This window comes from Garra rufa, chromosome 8 (genome assembly GCF_049309525.1).
Source record: "Garra rufa chromosome 8, GarRuf1.0, whole genome shotgun sequence".
Lineage (NCBI taxonomy): Eukaryota > Metazoa > Chordata > Actinopteri > Cypriniformes > Cyprinidae > Garra > Garra rufa.
This window is the reverse complement of record NC_133368.1, coordinates 34,589,067-34,601,181: the sequence shown is the minus strand read 5'-3', so window position 1 is coordinate 34,601,181 and position 12,115 is coordinate 34,589,067.

Genomic DNA, 12,115 nt, shown 5'->3' with positions numbered 1-12,115 from the left:
AGCAAGCTTGTTACCACCAGAAATAGAAACATATAAGGCTGTAATCATAACTGTGTACAAAAACCATTACAAGTGCTCATTGTTTTCTGTTGGAAACTACAGTGATATGTACTTATTGGAACGAATTTCACGTCTTGCGAAAACATTCCCAAAGGTACGTTTTTGCCATGAGACCAGGTTCCAAAATTACAATGTCCTTGTTTATTGAACTGTTTTATATTTGGCTGGTATGGAGAGAACGTGCTGGAAGGAAAGACAACCCTTTTTGTTGGGCCACTCTGAGATAATAAGTCAAAGTTGAGAATAATTGTAAAGCCTCAGTCTTTGAAACGTCTGAAGCACTGCCTGAGCCAGTGCGATAAAAACCTGTGTTTTCTGAAAACCAATCACTAATACTCAGAGGAGCAGAGATCCAATTAATCTTTGGTGACATGATCTTCAGAGGGATGGCTCTTCTAACTCCTAGTGACATGCTGGGTGCTTGGATCGAATTTCTGCATGTTTCTCTCTCTGTCAGCTCTCGTAACAGGCTGTCTTTGAGTTACAGCTTGCTTTAACATTCACTGCACTAAAACAATGAACTGGAAATCAAATAAGCCCAGTTTGCTAATGCGTGCTCACAGTGGTCACTACTGGCTACATCTGTTTACCTGCTGTTTAGTCAAATAAAATAGAGAAGACAAGATTGAACTGAATGGTGTGGTGTTATTGTTTGATTGGTGATTAGTCATTATGACAAAACACTCATTAAAAAAATTGAGGTCACTGGACGAGCTCCAGGTCTCTAATATATCTAAATAACAAAATAATTTAGTATTCTCATTATTATCAGCCTCCCCTAACTGTATTACTGCATGAAATGGCACCTTCTGGGCAACATTCTTCATTCTCTAACTGTGTTTCTAAAAGTCGAAACAACAAACAAAACAAAATAAGTACTCTGGAAATGTCACCGCTCAGTTTTCTGGTGGCAAAATATGCCATCCTTGCTCTATTCAAGTTCACTTTACTAGATAATTTCTAGGAACAAATTATACCTGTGAATCTTAGCATCTGTGACTAATTTGTGATCAGGTTGCTTGGATACAAAGCGCCACTGTGAACTAATCCATGTGTGCATTTTCATCTGCGTCATGATGTCATTTTTAGACCACTCGCTCATCTGCAGTAAACAGTTGTTTTCTTGATGCATGTGAATCACCACTTTTAAGATGTTTATTAAATGGTTGTTTACGATAATTTGAAAGCAATGTTTTACAGATGATCTGCCCTTCAACAGGTGTCACATAGTACATAGTAAATGGTTTTCTCAAGATATAAAACAATTGTGAGGTTAAATGTGTAGTTATTTTTGTACCACTAGAATCAACAATTGAATGTTACACTATTTTACATCCTAATTATATTTGAATAATTCCCTCAAGCTATTTGTTAAATATAATAAGGCTACACTGAAATATTTACTTCCCTACTACAGTTGAGGTCAAAAGTTTACATTTCCCTTTCAGAATCATTCAAAATGTTAATTATTTTATCAAAATAAGAGGGATTATATAAAATGCATGTTATTGTTTATTTAGTACTGACCTGAATATAATATTTCACATCCCCTTGATTCTTAATACTGTGTTGGTACCTGAATGATCCACAGATGTGTTTTTTGTTTAGTGATAGTTGTTCGTAAGTCCCTTGTTTGTCCTGAACAGTTGCTGTGCTCCTGAAAAATCTGTCAGGTCTCACAAATTCTTTGGTTTTCCAGCATTTTTTTCCAAGAATGACTGTATGATTTTGAGATCCATCTTTTCACACTGAGGACAACTGAGGGACTCATATGCAACTATTACAGAAGGTTCAAATGCTCACTGATGATTCAGAAGGAAACACAATGCATTATAAAACTGGGGGTGAAAACTTTTTGAATTTGAAGATCAGAGTAAATTTGACTTATTTTGTCTTCTGCAAAACATGCAAGTATCTTCTGTAGCCTCTAAAGGGCAGTACTAAATGAAAAAAAATGTGCATATCTCCATTCTGTTCAAAAGTTTTTACCCCCTTGCTCTTAATGGATCACTCGACTTTTTTTTTAAATAGGCTCATTCTCCATTTCCCCCAGTGTTAACAAGTTGAGTTTTACCGTTTAGAAATCCATTCAGCCATTCTCCTGTTCTGGCGATATCAATTTTAGCATAGCTTAGTGTAGATCAGGGATCACCACATCTGGACCTCGAGATCCATTTTCCTGCAGAGTTTAGCTCTTACCCTAATCAAACACACCTGAGCATGCTAATCAAGGTCTTCAGGATCATTAGAGAATAACAGGTAGGTGAGTGTGATCAGTGTTGGAGCTAAACTCTGCAGCGCATTGGACCTCCAGGGTAAGATTTGGGGAAGCCTGGTGTAGATCATTGAATCCTATTAGACCAATAGCATCGCGTTCAAAAATAGCCAATGAGTTTCGGTATTTGTCCTATTTAAAACTTGACTCTTCTGCAGTTATATCGTGTACTAAGACCGGCGGAAAATGTAAAGATGCAATTTTCTAGGCCGATAAGATTAGGAACTACACTCCCATTCCGGTGTAATAGTCAAGGAAGTACAGTAATATCACGCCTGGAATTAGTTCCCAGCTAGGTAACTTCCAACGAGGAACTCTCCCTGTGCACGCAATTAGTCACGTCGTGCTGCGATGTGCTGCGTGATATTACTGTGCCTGCTTCGGCCATGTTACGGCAGCAAACCTCCGTGACTATTACGCCGGAATGGAAGTGTAGTTCCTGATCTTATCCGCCTAGAAAATCACATCTTTACATTTTCTGCCTGTCTAAGTACATGATATAACTACAGAAGAGTCAAGTTCTAAATAGGACAAATACTGAAACTCGTTGGTCATTTTTGAACGCGATGCTATTGGTCTAATAGGATTCAATGATTTCTGCTAAGCTATGCTAAAAGTGATATCGCCAGAACGGGAGAATGACTGAATTGATTTCAAAATGGTAAAAATCAACTTATTAACTCAGGGGGGGTTGGAGAATTGGCCTATTTACAAAAAAAGTGGAGTGTTCCTTTAATGCATAGTTTTTCCTTCTGAAGCATCAGTGAGCATTTGAACCTTCTGTAATAGTTGCATATGAACTTACCTACTACTTCTGGTGTCATTATACATTAAAACACTTCACTGTCCCATTTCTATCCCTTCACTATTATGAGGCTATTAATGCGATTTGGGAACGCAGTCGTGTAAGACAGTTGAAAGATTTAATTAAATAATTGCGAGCACAGCTGCTTTTAGCTGCTTTTGGGAAATAACGAGAAAAATAACTATGTGCAGTAAACAGTAAAACTATTTGCAATACAAACCAGTCTACTCATAATTAAAATAATACATTAAAATAATATGGTAAGACACACCAATGTGCAATATGAAGCAGCAAAACAAGCTGTTTTATACAGCTAAAAATATCTGGATGCAAATGAGACACATACAATTTACAAATGGTGGATAATGTCTGTAATAACATTGTGTTTACTTTATGTGGCTATAATTCTGCTGTTCCACAAGCATCACCTACTGGCAAAGAGTGAATTTGCATATTCACCTATATTTACATTTGAGGTAAAACAGTGTTGTATGTGTGTGTGTGTACATATAGAGAAAGAGGGAGAGAGTCAGGAGAATAATCTAAAATAACTGAACTTAAAGACTTCCATGAATGACAAGATGTTTAACATTATTTCTCATGTATACATTTATGTTACACTGAAAATAGTGTTTCAATGTTTACCATGAAATTGCTTTGTAGGTGTGCGGTTTTTTTAGATCTTGTAGAATCATTCTTGCAAGTACATGATCTCATGGTCAGTGTATTGTTAGATTTTCCTCTCAGTATGTATGTACACGATTCACTTTGCAGAACGTTATTCCTATCCAGACAAGGTTAATTCGAGATGCCCTGAGACAAAACATGTTTGTGCGTAGCAATATAAAATAATATTATTTAATTTGTACTACAATTCCGACCATCTCAATACCAGGCTGAAATGAGACAAATTAATGCATATGTGTGTACTAGCTCTGTCTGCAAGCTTAAACAAATAATACATTTTCCTCTTGAGTGAAACCATGAGCAGGAAAAAAAAAATAAACAAATAAAAAGGAAATGCATTTTGGCTGAGATGTTGTTTGTATTAATGGAAAAAGTTGAAAAGGACCTTGAAGTGAAATATACTCATGCACAGCCTCCCCATATGTTTGGATGATCCATCACTTGAAACCAACCACATAGAAATTAATATGCAGTCCCATTGGTGGAACAGAGGGGTGCGTTTCCAGCAGAGCTTCTGCGGTGGGCACTAATTCCCTCCCCGAAGCCCGGTCTCACCCTCCTCCTCATTCCCACAGGAGCAGAGAAGACTGGAGGGGTGACATATCAGCTTCCTGCCACCCCACCACTCAGGAGATTCAGTAGCTGTGGGCTCGACCGCAGCTGCCACGCTTCAATTTATCATCCTCAAAGGAGAAGCCTCTGGCCCTCAAACAATCCTGATAGGATGTCCCATCACCAGAATACTGTTTATGTTGGCACTCATTGTGACACCGCAAGGGATTCTGGAAATGTCAAAAACAGTACAAGTCCATTTTCTAGAAGGGTGCTGCATATTAAATTAACAATTTGATGTTGAGCACCCTAACTAGGGAGGCTTACTTTTCATACATAATTAGGTAAATCCCTTAGTGATTACATCTCTATTGCAATGAATTGCGTACAGTTTAATATAAACTCCAGATCTAAATAAATACCTGGGTTTCTAAACTAAAGAAAACTAATCAGAGAAAAATCCTATTAGAGAGAGCTAGAAGATAAATACAGCCCCAAACTGCCCCAATTTCTTTTGTTTTCACTCCATTGCTCCAGGCTGACAGACCTCCAACCTAGCAGCTCCAACCTCATCTCGCCAATTAGACAAGGAGGACCAGAAACAATTGCCCTTGTCTGATAACTCACTAACTAACTAGATTTGGTGTTGGGTTCTGCTGCTTCCTATAGCCTACTAGAAGACTTGAAGAGAAAATGCAACCAGACTTCTTACTGAAAACACAGAAATCTAAGCTGTATTAGTGCTAATCCCAAGGGTTCAGGGTTTAGCTGGTTAGCCCCCACTGCTGCATGATGTAACTTTACAGAAAATTATACAGAAATAGGTCTGTAATGCATTCAAAATGCATTAAGTTATGAAATATAAGCATATGTATACCACACATATACAAGGGTTGCACAAAATAATGCGAACACCCATTATTAAAGGAAGTAATATCATTTGTAGACTAGAGTGAAAAGCCAATGTTCCTACTAACTTTTGTTTATCTTTTTATTGCATATACACTCTAGGTTGTACCATAAATCAGTGTAAATGGGAGCTTGTTCAGCAGGAGTGAACAGTGGGAAAAAAATAAACGTGAACGATAAAAAGTATTCTCAAAGCTTCATAACATTACGGTTGAACCACAGATGTCACATGGACTGTTTTATCAATGTCCTTACTACCTTTCTGGGCTTTGAACAGTTGTTTTGCTGTCTATGCAGGGTCAGAAAGCTCATAGATTTCATAAAAATATCTTAAAGGAGTAGTTCACTTTCACAAAAATGTACAGATAATGTACTCATCCCCTTGTCATCCAAGATGTTCATGTCTTTCTTTCTTCAGTCGTAAGGAAATTATGTTTTTTGAGTAAAACAATTCAGGATTTCTCTCCATATAATGGACTTCTATGGTGCCCCGGAGTTTGAACTTCCAAAATGCAGCTTCAAAGGGCTCTAAACAATCACAGCCGAGGAAAGAAGGGCCTTGTCTAGCAAAACAATAGGTTATTTTCTAAAAAAAAAAAAAAATTACAATTTATATACTTTTTAACCTTAAATGCTCATCTTGGCTAGCTCGCAAGATAAGCGTTTGAGATTAAAAGTATATCAGTTGTAAATGTTTTTAGAAAATAACCCATCGTTTCACTAGATAAACCCTTCTTCCTTGGCTGGGATCATTTAGAGCCCTTTGAAGCTGCATTTAAACTGTGTTTTGGAAGTTCAGACTCGGGGCACCATAGAAGTCCATTATATGGAGAGAAATCCTTATATGTTTTCCTCAAAAAACACAATTTCTTTACGACTAAAGAAAGACATAAACATACATACAAAGGTACATTATCTGTAAAATTTTGTTCTGAAAGTGAACTACTCCTTTAATAAAGGTCTAACGGGTTTATAAAAAACATGACGGTGAATTTTAATCCTTATTAAGGAATTGAAAACAAGAAAATTGTCCAAAACGCATCTTTAATTAAGAATAAAATCACTTTAATACAATAAAATAAATGTTTTCTTTCGAATATCAGTGTGTATTCCTATTTGTTCAAATGCTTATTGGTTTTTACGACAGATAAATACAGCTCATTTTAACCAAATCATATTGTCTGAAAATGTTGCTAATGGTTTCTGCAACAGCATGAGATATAAAATACAAGATTTTTTCTTTTGCTATATTTTGGCTAAGATTTACATGTTGTAATTAGGAGGCACATTGGGAAAAAAAATATCAAAATTGCCATGATAATTAACTGAGGGTAAAGTGTAAAGTTTCATGGATAAACATTCAAAATAGAGCCTTTTAGATGTTATGCAGTGATTAGATAAACAGCTGGTGCTGTGAAGATTAAAAATACCCCCACGTACAGGATATAAGGTGAGCGTTTTAATTCCTCAGTTCTATCTTCATCCAACAGTTTCTTCAAATGGAAATGCCAATTAGAAACAGAACTTCAAAGTCATGCTGACATATGTTTAATAAGCCAGTTTAAGTTTCAAAGTGAGGTGGTCTAGTATTTACTGAAGGATATTCTGTGAGCCTATCCGTGATGGAGCAACAGAAGGATACACAGCTTGATGGATTGCATCAAACTAGAGTCCATCTCAACATAGTGCAAAGTTCATTCGACCAACATACCGACAAACCCTTGACCAGCTGAGGACCAGGGTGATTTAGTATAGCGTAAGGACCAAGGCTTGCATTTGTGACTTCTGAGGCCAAATGGACTGTTATGTTTCAGGTGTGGTGTGATTTATACTCCCCTCTGCTACAGTTTAACTCTAGGGGCTGCATTCTAAAGCCAACAATAAATCAACATGTCTCTTTAGAAAAACCTTTTGTTTCTCAGTAGTCTCCCTCTTACCCTTAATTTATTGTGGATGTTAGTTTATTCCATATGTTCCCCCCTTTTTTCTGTGGAAAATGTTTAATGTGCATGATGTAAGAGAGTAGCAATCATCCCATAGCTGTTCAGCATGCAGATGAAGTTACAGAAATTATGGTTCATTTTTTAGTAGGTGCTTTGCGGATGCATAAATGACAACAGCACAATTGCATTTTGCATAGCGAGTTGATTAGTTCTCCAAAATAACAGCCTAATGCTTTATGGTTCACAATAAACATGCTTATTAGTCATTAATTTACCACAGCACAGCACTGTTAAAGTAATGAATAAAGTTAAGCATCGAACACTTTAAACCTAATGAAACGTATCCATAAAATGCTGGTAGCATGTACTAAGAGCATGACATATTTAGGAACCATCTAAACGCTTGATCTAGAATATAAAATTAAGTATATACAGTACATACATATAAAATGATTAATAGGATTTGTGTTATTTATTGTTCTAGTTTAGTTAACCTATGCATAGTCCACATAGTATAATCAAATACTGCATTATTAGAAATTATGATATTTAATGATATTTGAACAAATTTAGCATGAACAGTGGATCCTCTGCAGTGAATGGGTGCTATCAGAATGAGTCCAAACAGCTGATAAAAACATCACAATAGGCCTATGTCACGCAACAATTGAATATCGCAGAACGTCTCTGAGTGGGGAGACGGCAGTTCCGGTTAGCTTTTTACAATGGCGGAGGCGATAAATACTGCTGGACCAAGTCTCTCCGTAACTTGCCTGAAGTCACCTACGACGACGTGGTTCGGATTGTAAATGAACACTCTCAAGTAGAAACGTCCAAACTTAGGAATAGTTTGCCGAAGGTTTTTTAAAAAACACGCCAACATAAGTTCTAAGTCTTTGAGAAGAAAATTAAACCGACAAGTCACAGCGGCTAGGCCTACAAATCACATTTATTATATTCTGAAATACTAAATTGCATAGCAGATTATGTAATTTTCTATTGCTTTCTTTTTTTTTTTTGACATTTAGCCAAAATATAAAGATTCAGCGCTTCACATAAGCAATTTGGTTGTCTCGACAACAAATGCTAGACTAAGACACTCTTCTCATCTCCACGAATGCAAAAAAACATTAGCCTTTATAAATACAGTGCTGTATTATAAATACAGAAAACATGTACTTTTTCAATCAACAGTTCTTTATTTACCTCAAGTCTGCAAACAAGTAGCCTGACAAGCCAGACCCACATAAATGTAGGGTCTGGGCACTCTCCATAGACAGGGCTCAACCGGAGGGGCGGGATAAGCGGTTGTCTTTCAAACTCACTCTCCACGCAATAGGATAGCGCTACAACCAATCAGAGCAACGAAGAAGGTGACGTAGTCAACTCCAAATACATCCTTCTTTTGTGAGAACGACCTCAGTGCAGTTTCTTGTTCTTTTCTCAGAGAAAAGCTTAACTCCAAGTCTTTCAGAGTGGCGGCCAAAGCCGATTCGAAAGAAAGTTGTTTGCTAGAAGCAGCCATCGCTCTATCTCTCACGTGTAATTCACGGAACCAGAGAACATCTGACGGAACTGGTCGCAGGTCAGTCGTCATCATGTTAAGCCCGCCCACCGACTCGTGATTGGCCCGGTCGATTTCGGATTTTTGGAAATCTCAAGTGAACGGAGAGTTACTAGACTGCCCTTAGAAGCAAATGTAATTTGCTGCCGCTAGGGGCGCGTCTAGATTCTAGGCTAGCAAACAAGCTGAAATGCTTCAAACTGCGCGCCGCACTTCATTCACGAGAGAGGCGGGAGGAATAATACGGTTTGACTGAAAGTTTAACGAGCCAATGGCGTCACGAGGTTTAGTGGCGGTGGTGCCGCTTACTGACCCAGGATCCGATTTCCGATTTGAGCTTAAAGTATAGAAAAATATATAGCTTTTAGCTTTTGTTGACGCTACCGCGCTACTTGATCCAAATAAGAGCTTAGCTACTGAAAAGCTATTTGATTCAGAAAACAGCGAAGCTACCACCACGCTACTGAGAAATGTAGTTAAGCTAGAAACTAGCAATGACCGGAAGTTCTATTTCCCTACTCCGCGTTCCAGAAGCAGGAAGTGAGACATAGGCCTATAATCCAAACCATTCCAGTTTAATTCATGTCTTGTAAAGTGAAAGGTACATGTTTATACGAAATAAATGTATAATTTAAGATGTTTTTTACTTACAAAACATTACTTCTGGCCAAAATACAAGTCAATAATCCATAATAATGCTTCCTCTAGTTAAAAAATTAAAATAAAAATCTCTCAGTTGTCCTCAGCGTAAAAAGATGAATCTCAAAATCATACAGTCATTGTTGGAAAGGGTTCAAATACCACAAAGAATTTGTGGGACCTAAAGGATTTTTCTGATAAACAGTGGGCAGTTTAACTGTTCAGGGCAAAAAAGGGACTCATAAACAACTATCACTAAAAAAGAAAAAGAAAAAAAACACACAGCTGTGGATCATTCAGGTAAGAACACAGTATTAAGAATCAAGTGTGTGTAAACTTTTGAACAGGGTCATGTTTATAAATTAATCTATTTTATGTCTCTTGTGGATTATATGTCTTTTATGTGAAATATCTTATTCAGGTCAGAACTAAATAAAACATAACATGCATTTTGTATGATTCCTCTCATTTTGGTAAAATTAACATTTTGCAGATTCTGAAGAAAACAGTGCAAAACAATTTTGACATCAAAATTGTTTTGCACTGTTTTCTTGCACAAATGGTGCTTGGTCTGTGCATATTTCTCTACTGCTAGATGAGATGACTTGTTCACTGGAGAAAGCAATATTATGGACAGAAGACATCTTAAAAATGGATTTGTTTATCACAAACATGCAGATTTTCCCTTCACAAGATGTTAATTAATAGAATGGAGCAGTTTGGATTACTTGTGATGTTTTTATCAGCTGTTTGACCTCTCATTCTGCCGGCACCGGCACCCAGTCACTGCAGAGGATCCACTGATGACCAAATGTAATGCTCAATTTCTCCAAATCTGTTCTAATGAAGAAACAAACTCATCTACATCTTGCACAGCCTGAGGGTAAGCGCATTTTCTTGTTTGGGGTGAACTCTTCCTTTAACTATTTAGGTCATTAGTATGTAAAAATACAAATTGACATTGAAAAAAAAATACAAATACAAATTGATTTACTGATTGACAAATCTGAATTTGCTTTTGAAAACGACTAAAATTGAGAAGGATAAAGACTCCCCTCTAGCAATAAAGAGGGAAAAAAATCAAAATGCCACACCAGGGTTGCTACTGAATGGCAAACATGATCATTCCATTGGGGACACATTTTAACGTGTAATTGCATACAACCAAATTAGTTTCCAAGGGGATGTGAATCCATTGAGAGCCACAGCCATTGTCATTACTACCTCCTCCTCCTCCTCCTCCTCCTCAAGAACCCTGTTGTTGCTCCTAAAAATTTAACGACATTCCTGATGGGATTTCTCACTATCACAGTCATGCTTTTTCAAGTACAGCCATTAGGCATGTAATAATTTCATTCTGTCTTTGGAGGACATGAATTCGACAGGTCAGTTCTCAAGCATGTCACCCCAGGATGATGTTAAACACCTGTCTGATCTGAATTTGTCATTGATTTATGTTTGAAAGCACTGCAATATAAGATTCATGGTTTGTTGATCATTCATTTTTCACTTTTTTTCATTTATCAGACACATTGGAATAAAAGCAACTCACAATTCTTAAAAATGATGGGGTGTACTGATTATCAGCTGCGTCATCATCAATGAGTCCCTATAGAGTATTCAAGAGTTAAGCACTCCAAAGGCACAATGGTAACACTTCAAGGTTTAAACCTTTATCTGTGCCAGTACTAAATTTTAACGACTAAGCCACAACAACAACAAAAACACTCTAGCATGCCTTTATCCCCCAAGGTATACACAGCAGAGGGCATTTATCATGTGATCTAGTGAGAGTCATAGTAATTTATTAAGAATTAGGGGAACTCAAACATGACCCAAATACATAAAACCAACTTAATGCCACCTCATTGTACCGCTTGAGGAGCATTATGTCAACACTTAAGCCCACCACATTAATGCCAGTGCATTATTGGTCAGTGTATTCATTGCCCTGCATTACAGCTGAGTATTATAGGGGAAGTGAAATGCTTTTTTGTAGCACAAAAACTGGTTTTCAGGTAGTGTTAACCTAAAGCACTGACCACAAATGCCATGGAAGATGCATCTCATCATAAGACGTCCACTGTGCTTCAGCTAAAAATGGGATCAAGCCCATTTTCTGGTGTGGTATTCTGCTCAGGGCTTTAGTTGGCACCAAGGGCACAAGAAAATGTGTTTCCATTATCGAAAAGCATCAGCAGCTGATTATTCAGCAGCCCTATTGAATTAGCGGCTCCACGGGGTCACCTGTGATCTCACTCATTACCCCTTGCTCCTTCAAAGTGTCCACTACCATACAGATCACATACTGTACAAGGGTTTTTATTTTCATTGGGATGCGAGAGGAAGTGGTACAACAGGCTTGTAGTAACATAATATATACAAAATATATGTTTAAACATGATATAATTGTATTGTTCTCCAAATGATTTATTAGATTTCACTGAATAATCAATCTCTGTAGCAACGTTTTCAACTCTTTTCTTGCTTTTTCACCCAGCAGTGTTTAACTGATGTGGAATATGAGAACTTCAAGCCTTGGCAGTGGTAAATGGCAGTTCATTCATTCATCTTGGTTATGGCCGTCTAATTCGTACCCACAGTTCCTTATTTTCCTGTGCTATTAAAGGCCAAATGGAGAGAGACTCAACTGGGGTGGATTTTGAAGGCAGACACACTTT